The 11657-nt window shown below is 40.5% G+C and overlaps 1 long non-coding RNA gene across 1 annotated transcript in view; it reads right to left on the bottom strand.

Moving 5' to 3' along the window:
* The window catches only part of LOC108449099, a 24886-nt gene extending 14582 nt beyond the window's left edge, over positions 1-10304 (bottom strand). The window contains exons 1-2 of the long non-coding RNA XR_001865204.1: positions 10100-10304; positions 1022-1199 (exon numbers count right to left, since the gene is read on the bottom strand). This is a non-coding gene — a long non-coding RNA (uncharacterized LOC108449099). The remainder of the gene's footprint in view (positions 1-1021; positions 1200-10099) is intronic.
* Between the last annotated feature and the right edge of the window lie 1353 nt (positions 10305-11657).

Raw genomic sequence — 11657 nt, 5'->3', positions numbered from 1 at the left:
GAGCAGCCACCCCTCACTGTGCCACATTAACTCAGAGCATGCTGGGGAAACCAAAGTGTTTGCTAAGGAGAACGTCTGTGAACCAGTTCAAGACATCACATGTAGAGTAAAGCAAATCTTGTTCAGGGCATTAGCCTCTCTACCAGCAGGTTATACTGTCCTTATCGCAGGTAGCTACAGATGCAGCTGGGCTTGTAAATTAGCCTGCAAGTGAATGAAAAATCAGCTAAGAAAAACCTGGATGTTTTTCAGTATGGATGATTGCATTTAACTATCTCCAACAATGCAGCAGAAGTCAAGCAGCCAAGCAGAAGATCCTTTCTTTTAGGAAAGAAACTTAACACTATACCCCTGCAGGAACACAGCTTTCACTTAAAAACCACTCTGAGTTAGAGATATTTTGAATTGTATGCATGCAAAGAAGATCTGATGAATTTTCAACTACACTTTAAAATACTGCCCTTCCCCTTGGCCCCCCTAAGCTGTCTGTTCCACTTGTCTGACAGATAAGTTGCCACTAGCCCAGGAGAGGCTCATAGCAGGTCCGACCTGCTTACTCCCACCACAAACACAGAGATGCTGGCTGGAGACAGCAGCACACAATAGATCTGCTTTATAGTGCATGCTGCTTGGTCTCCATGGGTTGTGCAAATATTTGCTTTGCTTCACAGTATCATGGCACTCCCTAAGTTTCTGCTCTGAATGGGCCTAAAGTGCTTAAATTGAGACCAAGTGAAACTGCCATTCTTCAGGTGATTTTGCACTGAAACCACATTAAGATACATGATTACTATTTCATCGAGTGTTGTGGAAAGGTATATATAGAAAAGATAACGAGGGCAGTGACACTTCAGCAAACTGTGGTATTAAGAGTTACTTAACACTGAATGGTGCATTCAGAGCTCTCATATATTGAGCTAAAATCCATGCTGTCCATATTCATTCAGCAGTATTGCCAATACATGATCTTCCATCCCACATCATTTAAGATGTGAAAGCATCAGATGAGGTCCTGACTCACCTTCACTCCTTGTCAATCCAAACACCTGATTCAGTGTCAGCCATCCTCTCTTCCTAGGGAAGGATGAGTACCGTAGCTGAAACTCAGGCTTGACATTCAGGCATTCCCCCATTCTCCCATTGCATGACAGAAGTGTTGCAGATGACAAGCCACAATTATGTTAGCTGAAGCACTGGGGCTGGAAACAATAATTACAGAAAAGAACAAGATTAGCAGCACAGAATGACCAGATTAGCACCTGCTAGGCTGCTGCAGCTTAAAGATGCTAAATCGCCCCTCTACCCACAATACAAACCTAACTGCTGGTGACTTAAAGCTATCCACTCCTGTTACCTCAGATGAGCTCAGAGACTTCATGCTTTGCTTGTACTGGGGCAAACCTACATTTAAATTACAATACCTTGTATTTTTCCTAAACCCTTACATTTTTGCTAACAAACCTCAACCCCTGTTTTGAGAGTGACTCTCTGAGCAGAGTTCATTAAGGATTTAAAATGCTTTTGAAAACAGAACATACATGTGAAATGTATTGGTAGGGCACTGGCTATCAGGAGTATTGTTTCTCTCAGAAGGAACTAGGTGACTGTGCATGTCTAGACTGAAGCTGCTTTGCTGCAGAGCACAGTCTGAGCTGTTGAGCAGATGCCCATTCCCAAATCCGTCTACATATAGTATACAACACATAACACTGTATGGAGCAGTGGCTAAATGCCTTTATATCTAAATTACCTTAAAAAAAGTAGCATAACCACTCAAGTCACTTCAGCCTATCTGACCATATTATTCTAGTTGCTGAATGGAAATGCTTCAGAAGTGTAAGGTGACACATCTGTAAAATAGTTTGATTTTTCTTTAGAGAGGGCTGTCATGAATAGAAAACAAATAATCTGTCGAGTAAACAGAGACATAGTGTGAGGGCAGCAAACCCTTTAGGAAAACAAAAACACTGGTAAAGCTGGGACAGTATACCATCTTTTTTGTCAAAAGAACAGACAAAAATGAAAGAAAACAAGCCTACACAAATCTCATTTTGAAAGATGTCCTGAAGCGCTAATACCTCAAGACAATATTGGTGATTAAGGCTTGTGTTGACATGTCAATCAGGACAGGAGTGAGGGCCACATCTCAGTTATGTCTTTATCCATTCGGGATCACTGAGGACTGATGCTATGGTTCAGCACCAATAGGCTGTGCTTTCAAAGGGGTGGTGTTGGTATAGATGAGATGCACACAAATGGCTCAAACTGGGCAGTGAAAGAGAGGCACTATAGCCAGGAGAGAACAGTTAGGCAGTGCATGCTAGTACACACTGCATATTGAGGTAATTATTACTGGTTTTTCCCTCCAGATAAATTATAAACTCTCATTTATATTTATTCAGTAGGCTCTGCAACCTGCTGTTGAAGAGAAGATCAGGAGACAATAGCAGCTGGACTCTTCCCCCTTCCCATGCTACACACTGCTCCAAGTTATGCTCAGTCACATACTCTGGGACAGACCCATGTTTTGCTGTGATTTTTGGTTTCTGACACCACAGACTGTGGGGTCTGGCTGGTATTTTTAATCCATCTGCTGCAAATATTAGTGAGGAATTCTTGTTTGGAACCACATCCTTGTTTGTATTCCACACAAGGATTTACAAAAGACTGTAAGAACTGAAGGAAGGGACAAACGGGGTGTGTGTGCATGCGTGTGTGTGTGTGAAGAGGAAAGGCAGAAAAAAAGAGTGAAAAATGATTCAGAAATGTGTCTGTTCTTTCCGTTTAAGCCACTGTACAGAAACTATGCTTCTATTGTGGGACAAAGACCTTTGAGCACAGTGAGATGTGTTTATGCTGTTCCTATCAAAGAGCCTTTCATCTCCACAAAGCAAATTATTAACACATTCCACTGAAGATGTGGGGGAGGAGGCCTGGCCTTGGAAAAAAAAAGCTGGCCAAAAATGAACAATTTTTTTATAAACACTTTTAATGATAGTGAATGGCGCCTTGCCAAGACCCTCATGCCCAGTGAAGCACTGCAGGCTGATTGTTTGTCTGGAGAAGTCCCGTGGGCTGAGTCTTTTGTGCTGAGGAATTTCTCATTTGAAAAGCAGTGGTGTGGGAGGTGTGGGCCTTTCCAGGTTCATCGAGTTAAGGCCTGCACTGCCAGTTGCCTTAAACCTGCACCGGAGACTAATTTATGTTGGATGAATGAACACCCGCCTCTGTTTCAGGCGGTAAATCTTGATCTTTCAGAAGAAACTCAAAACAAGAGGAGTAACCTACACAAAATATGCAGAACAGCTCTGTTAATAAACTACTCCCCATGCATTCCCAGCATCCTGCACAGATGGCTGGCTATCTAGCAAAATTTTTGCTTACTGTTTTTCTATGAGTAAGTAAATATTTTATGTTTTCTCCCTTGCCCTGTGGATAAATATTGGCTTGCTTATGGAAGAAACTTCTTGTTAATAAATGAAGACCTGAAGTCAAAGTAAAAATAAATCTGTTAAAAATCTGGTTTATTTTTTCTCACTATCTTCTTTTTTTTTTTTTCTGTTTCATTTGAAAGTAATGCCATTATTTGCATGAGCTTCATATTTCTTCACTGCTATTATTGCCTTGGAACTGCATTTATATATTGCAATTCATTTAAATGCATATATATATAAATATGTATGTGTGTGTGTATGTATGTACATATTTAAATGAATTGCAGTAATTGCAATGAGCTTGACAGGTTTGTATGATTCAAAATACAGCTGGTGCCTTTGGAAGACAATATATTTCTTCTAGGACAGAACTGAAGTTGAGTTCAACTCGCTGTAAGGGGAGTACCCATGTGTTTCTGCCCATGCCCAAGTGCCTCTTTCACACTGCAGATTTGACCTCTGGGCAGCCATGGATCCCAGAGTGGAATGTGAGTTTCTCTGTGCTTTAGGTTCTATGTGCTTCTGCATCCCTGATGTTTATATCCTTGTGTTAGCTGATTCCCAGGTAACTTAAGGAGATGCTTCTTCAAACGTTCTTCCCAAGACACAAATGTTCATATCCAACACTGTGAAGTAGCTCTAGAGTATGGAGCTTGCCATTTCCAGTTTATAATGCACAGACTGGCCTGTGGTTAGTGTTGTGGAATAGTGCCAGTTGAGATGATAAAAACTTTCCTGCTGTAAAAAAAGACACTTCATGCTTGAAAATGGAATCAGAACTGGGTGGAAAAAACTGGTTTCCAATTTGTGGAAGATACCAACTAAAAAAAAAAGAAAAAAAAACATCAATCTTGTTCTATATCTGACAAAAGCAGGAGTTAAAAGGTACCCCCTGAAAAGAGGGAAGATACTGGTTTACAGCACATTTACAGTTTCTAAGCTGTGGGCCAAAGGAGCCCCATAGTCTTAACTTGAAGACAGCTCATCTGGGACCTGAGGGCTTAAAAAGTCTGGAGAAGTGCCAAGGGCTCATTTTCTGGGAAGCTAAAACACCTGGGTCCTTGGTCACCCTTTGGTCTAGGTAGACAGCTGAGGAAAAAACAGGAAAAAAATCTACAAAAACCCACCATGTAGCTGGAACTTCTACATTTTTGTACAATTTGGCAATTTAAAATAAAAAAATATTCTTGTCAAAAGTTTTCCAGCAATCTTCATTTGAGTGAGAGCTGAGTTAGGTGCAGCCTAGCAATACAATGCTCATAATTCAAGGGTTGTAAACCAGCATAATGTTTCATACGCCCAGGTATTCTGATCCCTAGACAAAAACAGTCTCACTCAATGAGTTTTTCTCTGTGTGTGTATAGGCTCATAGATGTACATGTACACACTCCGTAAGATACTTGATAAATTCAGATATTGATAAATACAAGACTTCATTATTTTTGAAGCTCGCATGGGCAGGGTTTTTTCAAAGGAGAAGTGTACCTTACCACCAACTTGGCAACTGTAGCTGAACTTTAGCAAGAACATTCTTAATGTATCTCTCAGTAATGCCCATTATAGTTGTTCACCTGAAATGGAAATATAGTTTCTTTGGTTTTTAATACTTGCTTTTTTGATAATTCATTTGAATAATGAATTTTCGAAATGTTTTCACAGTAAGTTTTTAAACTCCCGGAGTGAATGCTGTTTGTAAGGTGTGTGTCCTCACTGAACTCAGTGGTTAAAGCCTGGCTCCCCTGCAGCCAAAAGCAAAGCTCCTGATTGATTGTGGCAATACTAGGATTTCACCCAGCCAGTTTCACTGACAAGCACATTTCTCCATTCACTCCTAGCCTCCTTTTAGTTTTTCTTCTCCAGAAATCCAGTTATTTGGCATTATTTTTACCTCAGTCAGCTGTTCTCTGTTCTGCTGGAGGACAGCTGAGTCCAAAAGATCAAAAGATTCCCAGACTCTTAATCTACCCTTACTTAGAGGGGTTTGTTTTGTTTTGTTGTTTGCTTGCTTTTCCACTGAAAGCTGTTTCCCTGCTCTACTTACCCTGCGTGAGAAAGTCTGAGTAGAAATAGTCCTGAAAAGACTGTCTCTGCAATATCTGTGATCAGAGGCATCCTTTCACCAGGCTAATGGAAAGCTATTGTTCAGTGAGAACCGGTTTTGGGATTCACACTGTCGAACTCATCAGGATATTGTTTTCTTCCCCCTGGGTGCAGTGCAAACAGGCACATGGGAACAGTCTCTACTGCAGAAACCTTACTTATCTACTCTACCAGCTTAGGCATTAGGCAGCAATATTAGTTTATTATCTTTATTATGTTACACACAATGTTTCAGGAAGATTTTAAGGGTTAAGACAAGTAAGATTCAGTTCTTCTCAGCTGTGTCAATCTGTGTAACTACATTGCAGCCAATATGTTATTGAGGCTACAAACACAAGTAAAGAGTAGTTGAACCGTGAAGTGTTTAATAATTAATCCCAGTGTGTGGGGATGTGTGCTTAAGGTTCAAGTCATCCTCTGGTTCCTAAATAAATTCAGAATAAATTTAAGAGCCTCCTAGGATTCCATACTGCTTCAAGAGGCTCATCTTCTAATTTTAGTCCGTATGTTCCTATGTGTTAAAATCAATGAGGGTCCAATGACTTTGGGGGTTCCCATGGTTCTTCGGGGTTCACTGTCTCTTTAGAGGTAGCTGCCCTTCAATGTGATTTTATAAAAATGCTTTGGGCAACACAGTTCAGTTTGCTTTGTCTTCTTGTCTTAGCTCTGCTTGCTCAGCCTTCTGTGGTCCCATGTTTGGTTTGAATGTAATGCTAAATATCTTCTAATCTCTACTTATTTTGGACTCCTGATTTCCTTTTGGCCAGCACTACAATGTCCCTTGCAAATATGAAGGTTTGCATAAATCAACTCTCTTTGGCAGTATAGTTTCTAAAATATAAAGTGTATGTTTTCTGATATACTAAAACATATCCGCAAATGTCTTACTTGCTGTATTTTGAGTTGCATAACAGGTCAGTGCTCTGATGAGTCATAGGGACCTTGCGCATTGATGTCCTGCGCATCATGACCATACTTTTGGGGTTCTGTATGAAAGTTTTCAAGCCCTTCTCAAGTTTTGGTGTTCTACATGATTTTTCTTAGTTCAGGGTGCATTTGCCATTTCTGAAGGATTAGATTAAAATTTCATAGGATTTCATATTCCTTATTACAAACATCAGTGTTTTGCCTTTGTTCATTTTCCTAAGGGGACTATTTGAGCTGGGACTTTTGTTTCTAGCTCTTTGCTTTTCTGCACATTATGGGCCTTGTGGGCCTATAATGCGGGCTAGAGTCCCATGCAGTTTATGATGCTTAACCTAGTCTGACTTGCCTTTTAAGGATATATTTCCTTTCCCTTGGCAAAAAAATTTACTTTACAATGTGACAGACTCTGATATTGTCTAGGCAGTTAAAAATTCCAAGTTTCCCTTAATATTTTAAAAGGAACAGGACTAAGGGAAGTAAGTCTAGGTTTGAATAAAGTCAGAGAGTGAAACAAACATGATTGTCTGAGCAGGACTGGTGTGTTAGTCGGCCTTCTCTCCTGGTTGTGCAACTCTGCAAGAGGGAAGCCCAGTGATTGGAAACGCTGCTTGTTAACAACTGCACAGACTGAACGCCAGGACTAAGAACTGTGTGGCTGGCTCTTGCAATAGGTTATCTGAGAGATGATGGTTAAGGATGCAATCACATTAATGAGTAATGTCAATACAAGTTTAAGTCCTTTCCTCCTTACAAGGGTCCAAGGACAAATAGATTTCACATAAATACAGTGACAAACACCAGCTCTTTACAATGTTCTTCCAGTCTATGGCTTAGTTGGAAGTTTAGTTTCCAGTTTCTCTTTGGTTCTTTTCTGTTACAGATTTGGCACTGCTGCCGGCAGCTGACTTCCCTGATGGGAGGCAGGAAGCTGCTAATGGGGAAACACCTTTCTCTCTGTTGGTTCATTTTTCATCAAGAGGATATTTCCTAGCATAGGAAACTCTCAAAGGAAGTGAGTATATTGGGAAGATGAGAGGAAATGGAGAAGGAGGGAGTCCTAAATGGTCTGACAACAGCACTGCAGCTGCTCCAGCCCTTGCACAAAAAATAGCCAGCATTAAAGGATTTATTTATATAAATGCACTGTAAAAATGTATTTTGATTTATAGGTAACTACCTAGCTGAGTTAATTTTAGATAATTTGTCAGGATGTGAAGTACATTGTATTATTTTTAGTCCAGGGTAAACCAGCAAGTTAATAAAAATCTGGGCTTCCCACTCTGGCAGCACCTCCAGCCTCAGAGAGGTCTGGGGAGAGAAACATATGCAAGCTGTTTCTCACTTTTTTCTCCGGCCATTATCTCCCTCTCTGACCTTTGCTAGTGGAGCAGCAAGGGAGTCCACAAGTTGTGTGGTAGTGACCTGTTCCTGATGATAAACGGCAGCCATAGCTTTTAGAAGGATTTGTGTCTTTCTTTGTCTACTGATGGCCAGAAAGTGGTCAGGGTGCTGAGTCAGTACAGGCACAGACACCCATAGTGCTTAGAATGGTGTCTCTCTGTCGTCTCACCTTGTGTCTCCTAAATCTACCCTGAAAAGCACAGCTCTCTGCACTGCTCCACAATGATAGCGATCGTTTCTGGGCACTACTGAAGCAATGCTCCCCTCTGCTTTGGCCCTGCTTCTGTCTGATAACACAGGCTGCTGCCTCCCTGGCATTTATCCATCGTGTTGTATCTGGAAACTGGGTCAGAGAAGACTAGCTTTTTGACATACACTTTATAATCATCACTCTTCATTGTGAGCTACAAGGTCACACAATTCAGTGGCCTGAGGAGAGACATGGATGCACTGAACCACTGCCAGAGCAGCTGAAAAAGAGCTCCTATTCATTGCAGATTACATGTTTTGACCTAACTCTGACAGAAAAGCATACCTGTCAGCTCCATGGCAGGCTGATTAGGTTAATTAAGTCCTTGTCTATGAGTACAATAATTAGAACTGTCAGTTGTTTAAATGATGATAGAAGAAAGACAAGATTCAAGGAGAAGCACTGGAGTTTGGAAGCAGTAAAAATCTAGGAGGGTATCCATAACAGGCGGTGATTTAACACTTCCCTTCAGGCAACCTCATTTATGAATAATGCTGAGGGGAAGAGAAAATTGTGTCAGTGGGGGTTTATTTTGTTTTGCACCTAAAGTAAGGAGAATTGAGATAGTCAATATATTTGCAAATCAGATTTATAGGCTGCAAGCTTAACTGTAGCCTTGGGGTAACCTTGGAAAACTTCACTCTTTTCACAGGGAAGGTCTGCAGAACAAGAAGGATAGTGTATATTTTCTCATCCTCTCACAAAGGTATGAGAAGCCATCTTGTGTATTCTTGTAGTTTTGGATTTTTCGGTACATGCCAGGCACCAGGGTGATAAGTTGTAGTAGTAGCAGGTTACTAGCACAATATGGGAAGAAACAGAAGCTGAAAGAAACAAACTCAGGACGTCCATACGTAAGATAAGAAAATAGGACTCTGCTCAGTGCAGAGATGCCTCTTAGAATGTTTGATTTTTATGCCTCATATTTTTAGATGTAAATACATTTGCAGGAGACCAGAGAAAAGAGAACAAAATAACAGTGTGTCTGGAAAACACCCTTGCTAGGACCAGAACAGGGTTTTCTTAGCTCAAAACCAAGAGAATACCGTGGAGGAAGAGAGGATCCTCGTGGTAACACCCTTCCAGTGTGGCAGGTGGAAGTGTGATGTTCACTGAATCATGTGGCAACTGAGTGGGAGACAGGAAGAGATCACCTGACATTGTAGGCAGAAAAAAGTATGGTTGAGTTAGAAAACTTTGAGTTATAACATGGTAGATATTAGAGGAGATAACAAGATATTAGAGGAGGCTTTCTAAGGGTGTGTTGAAATACTGGAAAGTATTAAGAAGATGACAGGTAAATATTTATTTGCATTAGAGGAGGAAGATACCTTGCCACCTCTTACAGCTCTATCCACTGTTGACTCTGTAGGGATTATGCTTTAGCCATGTTCATGCCAGCAAAGCACTCCCCAGAAAAGATCAGGAAAAAAATTAAAATAATTGTGGAACAGAATGGAAGGAAAAGGATTAGGAGCTGCAAGTCGCTATTGGGAACTGACATTAAGAGGAGGTTTGGAAATATGAGTAGATCAAATTATTCAAGGAAACATGTGGAGTGGATTGATAAAAAGTCCAATGTCTCAAAAAAGTAATACAGGCACCCTAACAAAGGTTGTTGTAATGATAGACAGAGACTAGAAATGAAAAGGTGGAGAGAAAACTAATGGGGACTCATACTTTTTGTAGAAGGGAGTAGGAATAACAGCAGATCTGAGGAAGAATAGAATGAACAGAGACCTGGGGACCTGTCAATGGAGCGGTCATTGAAAGCCTCAGTCATGAAAGGACTAAGCACTGTATTCTGAGGTACAAGAAAGTCTTTCTGGTAACTATGCAGCATTAAAATCAGATTTAAAGAATGTAATTGTATGGGTTTTTTAAAGAGCACATATGTCCCAAATTTTTCTGCATGCATGCATACTTCACAAAAAAATCATGTAAGCCAAACAATAATTAGAAAAACCCTCCAGAAAATATTACTGACCTGTCTTTGTGGAAGTGAACAGTTTCTCATCCTACTTGCTCAATCAGAGAAGTATACTGTTAAAAAGTCTGTATGGATTGATTTGAACATGGTTTGTGGAAGGAGAGGTAACACCCAAATATGAGGTTCTCAGCCATTTTCTCACATTGCTTAAGAACATATATTCACAGTAAAGCAGAGAACATTTCATAAACCTGGCAGTGATAACAACCTCATTTTTTACTGACACTGCATAAATCTTCAGTGCAGTTGGCACCAGATGCTAGAATAAGCTCATGAATTATATCCATCTTGAGAAGAAATGCCAGAGCCAATCCCTTTCCCACCAGCAGAACAGATGTGTATCAGCAGCTTTTCCAGTTTAATAAATTTGGTGATTAACAGCAGTGATTCCTCAGGGTAAGGATTGCTGGTGCTGTTTTGTATTAAGCAGAGGCATCTCTGGCCAGCACTGTAAGACATGCTACCTGCCCACTGCCAGCTGTTAAATGCCAGGTGTTGAGGAAACCTCACTGCAGCTTATTTTTTTTCCTACAAGAGAAAGTTAAGCATTATTTTAATGTCACAATATAATGCTCTGGTCTCTGACTATGATGAATATCAAGAGCTTTAGCTGGGGATCTAAAGATGAGGATCATGGGTTCTGATAACTATGGCATTTTGTTATCCAAGCCCTTCCCCTGCCATGCAGTGCTCATCCCCGGTCCCCACAGCACGGAGACACCTATCTCCTCTGCTCTTGTGATGAATGCATAAAAAACTGTGGAACCTTTGCTTTACAATTAAAATAATTCAGAAATGAACAGAGACTAAATCTCCAAGTCACAATGATGCCCTGAAATCAGGTTAGAAAGAGAACATTGCTATTTACCTTCCTTTCAATGCTATTTAGCTTAAGGGAGCCAGAAATGTTCATGCTACTGAACCAGGAATATGAGGCATTACATTTTTATTTTGAAACACTTTTTTTTCCTACAGATGACCATGTGTACAACACTGTCACATTTCAGATGCTAAAATTGGACTAGTGGCTGCCTCACACAGGATTTATAAACTGAAAATACTTTATAAAGAAAAATTCTTCCAGGTTGCAATGTAAAATAAATTACCACAAGATTGTGAATCTTCACTCCTCAGCAAGCAGAGTGCATGTGCGTGGCCTCATCCCTCTGCAAGTGTGTAGGGAGCTGAGATGTCTGTGTTTCACAATGGAACAGGCAGAAGACTCCTTGAATTTCCTGAGGCTAAAGGGCTTCATCACAGTCACTGAACATGACGGACTCAGTTTAAGGGCTTGATTTTTACATATCACTCAGCAAGAGGGGAAAAAAAAGAAATTATGTTTCATCTGAAACTATAGGAAATTTTGACTGAAGTGAGTTACACCTCTTTTAATTTTACGATTTCTGAAAACTTGTAAAACCACTTATTTCTGGCCCTAACTTGGGATCTTAAATTCTTGTTTTATGACATCTGCATGAAAAAGGCATGGCTTTCTTGAGCAGGGTGGCCTGGAGATATGAGCAGAGCTGGTGCAGCGGGTGAAGGGTGCAGCTGG

Source organism: Corvus brachyrhynchos, unplaced genomic scaffold, assembly GCF_000691975.1.
Source record: "Corvus brachyrhynchos isolate BGI_N302 unplaced genomic scaffold, ASM69197v1 scaffold310, whole genome shotgun sequence".
Taxonomy (NCBI): Eukaryota; Metazoa; Chordata; class Aves; order Passeriformes; family Corvidae; genus Corvus; species Corvus brachyrhynchos.
This window is presented reverse-complemented; position numbering and strand designations above follow the sequence as displayed.